The sequence below is a fragment of the Sciurus carolinensis genome, chromosome 5, assembly GCF_902686445.1.
Source record: "Sciurus carolinensis chromosome 5, mSciCar1.2, whole genome shotgun sequence".
Classification (NCBI taxonomy): Eukaryota; Metazoa; Chordata; class Mammalia; order Rodentia; family Sciuridae; genus Sciurus; species Sciurus carolinensis.
In genome coordinates, this window is record NC_062217.1 from 121,323,857 (window position 1) to 121,331,124 (window position 7,268).

General features: G+C 53.4%; 1 non-coding gene across 1 annotated transcript; it reads left to right on the forward strand.

The window, feature by feature from the left end:
- The first annotated feature begins 225 nt into the window (after positions 1-225).
- Positions 226-298, forward strand: Trnaa-ugc (transfer RNA alanine (anticodon UGC)). The gene has a single exon. It is a non-coding gene; the product is annotated as a tRNA-Ala (tRNA).
- The last annotated feature ends 6,970 nt before the right edge of the window (positions 299-7,268 follow it).

Genomic DNA, 7,268 nt, shown 5'->3' on the forward strand with positions numbered 1-7,268 from the left:
CTGCGAGGGCAGGTGGGCACGGCCATGTCTGCTGCAGACGCGGTCCACACAGAAGAGAAAACACACCTAAGTGTGCCACCTACTTTGCGCCAAAGGCAGTCTTAGAAGTGGGGGTGGTGGAGACAGAGAGGAAGCGCGCAGGGAAGGGGCTTGGGAGGGACACTCGAAGGACCTCTGGTCTTACTTGCAATCCTTTAATTTTTAAAGAATAAAGACATCGGGGCTGGGGATGTAGCTCAGTTGGTAGAGTGCTTGCCTTGCAAGCACAAGGCCCTGGGTTCGATCCCCAGCACCCCCCCCAAAAAAAAAAAAAAAAAAAGAGTAAAGACGTCACGTGTTCCTGTAAAATCCTGGCGGTGACCAGCTTTCCTGTCCCCGGATTGGTCCAATCCCAAATGTGCAGAAGCAAATGGCTGGGTCCTCAGGGGAGGGGAGGGGCAGGCAGGAGAGGAGGGAGGGATCCAGACAGGTGGGCAGGGGTCCCTTAGGGCTGAGCACCCTTTCCACCAGGTTCTCTGTGACAGACAGAACGTCAGAGGTGGGTCTTACCTTGCAGATTTCCGGGACTTCCCTCTGGGATCCTCCCTCGTTCTTCAAATAGAAACTGCGGTGTCTGATGAGCCCGCCTGTCAAAGACCCAAAGATGGACAGATGCAGCTGGCATCCTTGATCCCACTTACAAGGTGATGCAGGGCACAGGGGTGGCCGGGACCCACGGGGTGCTACCTTCACAGGCTAGCAGGACCAGGATGGGGCCGGGGGCCCCTGCAGTCACTGGGTCCTCGGGAGTGGGCCAGGCAGAGCTGAGCGGGGCACAGAGTGGTCCTGCTGCTTACTCCACCCAGCGTCCACTGCTATTTACGTTTCAAGAAAGAGGGACTGGGAAGGAAATCGCCCAGCTTCACCCAGCACAGAGGGGCTCAGATCAGTCACTGGGCCCAGGAAAGACCCCCGGGATATCTGGGGCAGCCAAGGGGAGACCGTGGGTAGGACGGCTCCTCCGCGCCCCCTCTGCGTTCTTCAGGCACCCCACACGCTCAGCTGACATCCCCAGCCAGAGACCGCAAGGTTAGCACTGAGGAAGGTCCTTGGAGTCACGTTGTCCTGGGTGGATTTTCAAGAGTAGGTGCAGAAACCAGCTTCAAACACAAAATAAGCCAACCCCAAAAAACCAAAGGCCGAATGTTTTCCCTAAAAGTGGATGATGATATATAATGGGGGTGGGGGGATGAGGGGTGAGAGAAGAATGGGGGAGCTTTAAATTACGTAGAGGGAAATGAGAGGGGGAGGGCTATGAAAGATGGTGGACTGAGACAGACGTCCTCACCCTACGTACACGAATGGTGTGACTCTACATCGTGCACAGCCATAGAAACGAAATGATGCACCCCATCTGTGTACGATGAATCAAAATGCAGTCTGTAAAAATAAAAAATAAAAAAATGAGAAAATATCAGCATGCATGGCAAAGGTGTTTCTTACTCTGATTGCAGTTGAAGGAAAGAGGAAGGAAGGAAGGAAGGAAGGAGGAGAAGGAAATGAAAGAAAAAGAAAAAGAAGGGAAAGAGAAAGAAAAGGAAAGAGGAGAGCTGCTGTCTGGCCCGAGGCCTGGCTTCATGGAAGGGAGCCTGAGGCCAGGAGGCATGTGGCTGTGCAGGCCCTGCGGTGAGCAGGGGCCAGGACTGTCCCCACTGGGAGGGCGTCCCTGGGGCTGCCTCTCAGTGTGGCCCTGTCTGGACCTGCAAACCCGAGTCCTCATCCTGCTGTCCCCCGCCTTGCTGCCTGACGTTGGGTTTCCTTCCCTGTTAAATCAGGTAGCTGTCTGCCCCCAGCGCCCCGGCTGCAAGGAGCACGTGAGATCAGCTTTGATGCACCATCTCACCATCTGGGACATCAGTGGGTTTCTCCTGACCTGTGTCCCTCTTCCTCTCTCCCTTTCTGCCACTGGTACCCAGTGTCCCTTGGAGAACCCGCTTGTCTCAGTTAGTCCCTAGGGTTGATGTGGCTGGCCACCCCTCCCAGGTGCACGCTGACCCAGGCTTAGTAAATCAGCATGCTCCACCTCCCTCCCGGCCTGGGGTGTTTCAGGAATGAATGGGATTGAGCCTTGGGACCCCGGCCAGCCCTACCGCAGGATGACTGGGTTGGTACAGGAGCCCGAGACGCAGGGAGCCACAGTTGGAGGAGTCAGATCCAGGAGCCCAGAGAGTGTTGCCAACATTGCTTGGCCCTCTAATCCAGGTAGACCAGAGCAAACCCCAGCTCTGTCAGCCTCTTAAAGGCAATGAATTCTCCTTGTGAGTTAGTTTGACTTAGTTTCTTCCATTGGCAGCTGAGAATCCTGACTAAGCCAGTAGTCAAATATATACATAAAGTGTTAATCAAAAAAAGGTACGTTTTCTCCCACGGGGGCCTCCTAGACCCCTGTCTCCTCCTCTGCCGGCAGCAGCATCCACTGCCTTTCCCAGAAGGCACCTCTGTATTCAATGGCTGGGGAAGGGTCATGCTCTCTCTCCTGTGAACCCATCCTGGCCACACTGGAAGGTAAGAGGGCCATTGACAGCCATTATTAGTTTGGACATTGATTTCCTGTGTAGGACCCCAGCCTGCCCAGTTCTGCTCCTCCTGCCATGTTGATCCCATGCTGCTTTGGGAGGCCCAGCAGGCCTGCAGGCCTCTCTGACCTTCTCCGCCATGCGGTATCTACACTCTGCGTCTGAAATGCCTCACACCCACCAAGCGGCCCAAGCGTGTGCTGGGCTCCAGCCCCGCCCCTCCTCGGCTCCAGCCCCGCCCCTCCTTGGCTCCAGCCCCGCCTCTCCTCCCCATCTCTGCTCCCATTTCCACCTCATTTGGAGTCTGGGCCTTGGCTCTTTCTTTCTGACTCCACCTTGGCAGCCTCTGCTCTGGCTTTTGGTGCCTTCCAGGTGCAGATGGGCAGGGCCTTGTGTCCCATTGTGGCTTCTGGGCCTCCCTCGGGAGTAGGGCCCCTTCTCCCATCCCCTCCTGATGGGATGGCGCACCATCCACAGACCTGGCCCTTCACGCTGGGTTTAACCCACTGACTCCAGAGTGGGCTGCTCCAGTCTGGACTTCCACACCTCCTCTCCTGAGGGCCAGGAGAGGTCCTCCCAAGTCCCTCCTTCAAAGCATGGGTCATACATCCACAGTCCACAGTCAGCATCAACCTGAGACAAGGTCAAGGGTGGCTTGCCAGAGAAAATTCAAGACACCTTGTTAAAAGCCCATCACGTTGAACTGGAGACTATCGTGCTAAGCGAAATAAGCCCATCCCTGAAAACCAAAGGCCACATGTTCTCTCTGATATTGGGATACTAACACATAACCAGGGGGAGGGGAGAATAGAAGTTCAGTGGATTAGACCAAGGGGAACGCAGGGAAGGGAGGGGTGGGAATGGGAAAGATAGGGAATGGATCTGACATTCCTTCCCTATGTTCGCATATGAACACAGACCGGTGAAACTCCACGTCACATAAAACCACAACGACGGGATCCTCATCAGAATAAGTTATACTCCACGTATGTATAATATGTCAAAACACGCTCTACTGTCATGTTCATCTAAAAAGAACAAATGTTTTAAAAAGTACATCACAAGTAAGTAACAAATGGCTTTGCAGTATAAGTATATCCCAAAGAGTGCATGGTATATACTTATACTAAAATTGTTTCTTGCTTATTTAAAATCAAAATACATCTGAACACCCTGTTCATTTGTTTATGCTTTAGTTAAATCTGGCAACCCTAGTCATGAGGGTAAAATGGGAGTTTGCCGTAGGTGGTAGAAGCAGCCCAGATCTTGGAACTGGTACCCAGGGTGCATCTACCCCTGCAGGACTTTAAGAAGAGAAAAAATTCTAAAAAGCAGATCAGTCCTCTCTTTAGAGGTGGATGCTTCCAGGACTCTGCTGGCTCTGAGTGGGTGACTCCGGGATCCCTCGAGCCTGTGTTTTGGGATCTGGTTGTGTTTCAAGTTCTTGAGCTCTGAAGTGCCCCCCAACCATCTTCTGTAGGAGGATTTCACGGTGTCTGTTGGCACTGTGGAAAGCAAGTGTGAGTGACCCTAAATGCCCAAGGCCCTGAAGAACAAAGCGGGTATAGGAGGGGGGTTGCTGCAGATGTTAGCAGGAGGGAAATCAGTCTTCAAATCAGTTTCCACATATTGAGTCCTAATTTTTCATTGATTTTAATTGTCAAGTTAGAAATGGATTCCTCTGGAAGGAAAATTTTGAATCCCAGATGTAATTAAATGACAGTTTTCCCCCCCCAAAGCTAAATTAAATATTTAAAGGGAAAATATTTTTCCAGTGTAAGAATGGTAATATTCAAAATAAGTGGCCAAGCATAAACACAAAGTGACCAGAAGTGAGTTTTTGTGTTTGGCCCGTAGTTTCTGAACACCCAGGGGCAGCTGCGAGGAGCCGAACACTAGAGCTCATGGAGATCATTCCTCAGCTTCACACAGCCGCAGACAGGGCTGCACCTCTTGGCTGCGATGAGTCACATTTAAGGGCACTGTGGCAGCCCCCACGGGACCCGTGGGGTCCAAGTTCCTCCAGGCAAAGCCAGGCACATGTGCTGGCTTCACAGTTAGGAAGGGAGGCGCCCAGGAGCAGCAGGCCATGGACAAAGACTGTGTGGCTGCTGGGAAGAATCAGGGAGAAGGGCTGCCATGGAATGTTCTAGAAGGTGTACCTCTAGGTTTCGCATTTAGACCCAACATCTAGGTGAACAACAAAACAAATGCATGGCTCTGTTGGTGGCATTTCTAGGTTCGAAGTTCCATCTACAAACAGCAAGGCCAGAGCTGGATGACTTCTGGAAGGCGGAACTCATAATGTGAGAGGTCCAGCCCGGGCGAGGAGAGAGTGGCTGGCGGGCAGACCTGCAGCCTTGGCCACAACGCTTGATATTTGCAAGTCTGGACCACAGTGTGTCTCTCTGCTTCTCGCTGCCCCGCCCCACCTGGCTCCGTCACCTCCAATTTCCCCATCTTCCCCACTTGGGCCTGCTCTTCCCGAAGGGCCCAGGCGGGGGTGTATCCTGGGCTGGGCCGTCCCTGGGCTCTGGCCTGAGTGGTGTGTGCCGGTGGGTGTGCTGGGGCGGGCTGGGCTCGTGAGCATGGAAATTCTTTTTCCCAGTGCAGAATCTCGCCTCGGTGGGGGCTGGCAGATCTTTCTGGACACAGTGTACCAGGCGCGGCTCTGGGGTGTCGACCGAGCACGAGGAGGCTCAGGTGGGGATTCGGAGGAGGATTTAGGCCTGTTTTCTCCCTCTGAAGAAGAGGCCAGTAGTAAACAACATTCCCAAAGAAAGAGGTAAACAGAAGGCTCTGGGTTTGGGCCAAACCCGCAGCAGAGCCCAGAGGTGACTAATAAATGGGTCAATTCTGAGGAAATCGTGGAGGACGGGCGAGGGAGAGCTGGGAGCATCTGGAGAGGGGATGTCTGAGCTCCTGGAGAGAAGGGTGGGGGGAGAGGATCCAGGGGGAGCCTGCAGGGCCGAGGAGGAGTCCCAGAAAGGCCACGTGCAGAGGGGGACTCCTTCCCCAGCCAGGAGGCCAGCGTCCTGAAGACGGTGAGGGGCGCAGCGCCTGCTCTCCATTCGTTCTTCCTTTCTCACTGAGCGTCTCCTCTGTGCCTGGCTGTGACCTCGAGCTTCCTGCTCGGGAAGCTCCTGGCTGGTGGGAAGCACCGTGCTGAACATCTCCATCCGCCACAGCCTTGGAGAGGTGGGGCGCTGCCCATTGTCCATCGACCCCTCTGGGGCTCACTGGGCCAGCTGGACTCCCCCATCTTGGCCCATTCAAGTGGGGCTTCCTGTCACTGCTGGCGCTGGGACGATTCCATTCCAGCCCCCGGTCGCCCTCCCACAGACATCCCCTCTGAGAAAGAGGAGTCGAGTCAGACGTCAGGGCTTCGAGGACAAAGGCAGGGAGGCAGGGGAGGAGCAGGCCTCACCAGGCTTCTCCAAGTCCCTCCAGTCCTTCCAAAACCTGCTCTGGGAATGCGTGCCCCGACATGGACAGGCCTAAAAACAGTGGGACCAAATAATCTGGGACTGAAATCCCCAAACTATAAGCCAAAGTGAACCTTTTCTCTTTGTACATTTATTATCCCAGGTTATTTGTTATAGTAACAGAAATCTAACTAAAACTGTCTACCTAACACCTACCTATATCTATCATGTGTCTGTCCATTTACTTATCTATCTATAAGCCTACCATCTAGTTATAATCTCTATCTACTAGCCCATCTGTGTCTATCATATAACTCTATCATCCATCTATCTATCATCTATGTTACAAAGCTAGAACAGAGGGAAAGATCCACCATGACAAAAGAGCATGGAGTCAAACCTGGAGGTTCACTTTTTGTGAAATGGAGCTCATTTCCTCCTAGACTTTTCACTTTGTCAGATGTATTGAATATGCAGACATATTGAATATCTCTCTGTACATCTATACATTTTGTGAAGATAAGGACACTTTTCCAGAGTCTAGTTTGCTCCCTTGCTTTTATTTCGTGGTGTGGCCTTTCTGGGGAATCCAGGCCTGACAGAGATGGATTAGAGCCAGAGGGTGGGTGGGCAGCACCGGCTGGCGGGTGGGAGAAGGCCTGGACCCTCACCTGTTCTGCCTCCCCTATCGGGTCTCAAGGGGCAGCTGAGAATGGGGGTGCCCCATGCACCTCCAGGGGCTCTTTCAGCTCCTAGGCATAGGGAACTTACGGTACAGTCTCCATTTAGCTCCCACAGGACTCTGCATGGGCACCATCACCATTTAAAACCCAGGTACAGTGACCAAGGTGACTTCAAGGTCGTTCAGCAGTGCATGATCTGTTAGGGTTGGAACTCGGGTCAGTGTGATAGAGCCTGTGCCTGCAGCCACCATACCCTCTGCCTCTGCCAGAGCACATGTCAGAGGCCCTGGGAGGCACACTCCAGGACGAGGAGGGCCAGTGGTACATGGGCTGGTGAGGACTTTGGTTCCGGGTCACTGGGTCAAAGTTTATACAGTAAAGTAAGGCAGACACTTCTCCCAGAAGGAGTTGGCTTTAACCCTGAGCTCGGTGGATTCAGGGGGCAGCGATGGCAGGGAGAGAACAGGTCTGGGGCATAGCTCAGCTGCCCTCTGGGGTAGAACCAGTGCTTTTAGTCCAAACTGAACCCTAAGCCTCCAGGAGTTTGTCAGGGGGAGTGCAGGTCTGGATGAACCCAGCCGCCCAATCCCCAGAGAGCCCCAAAC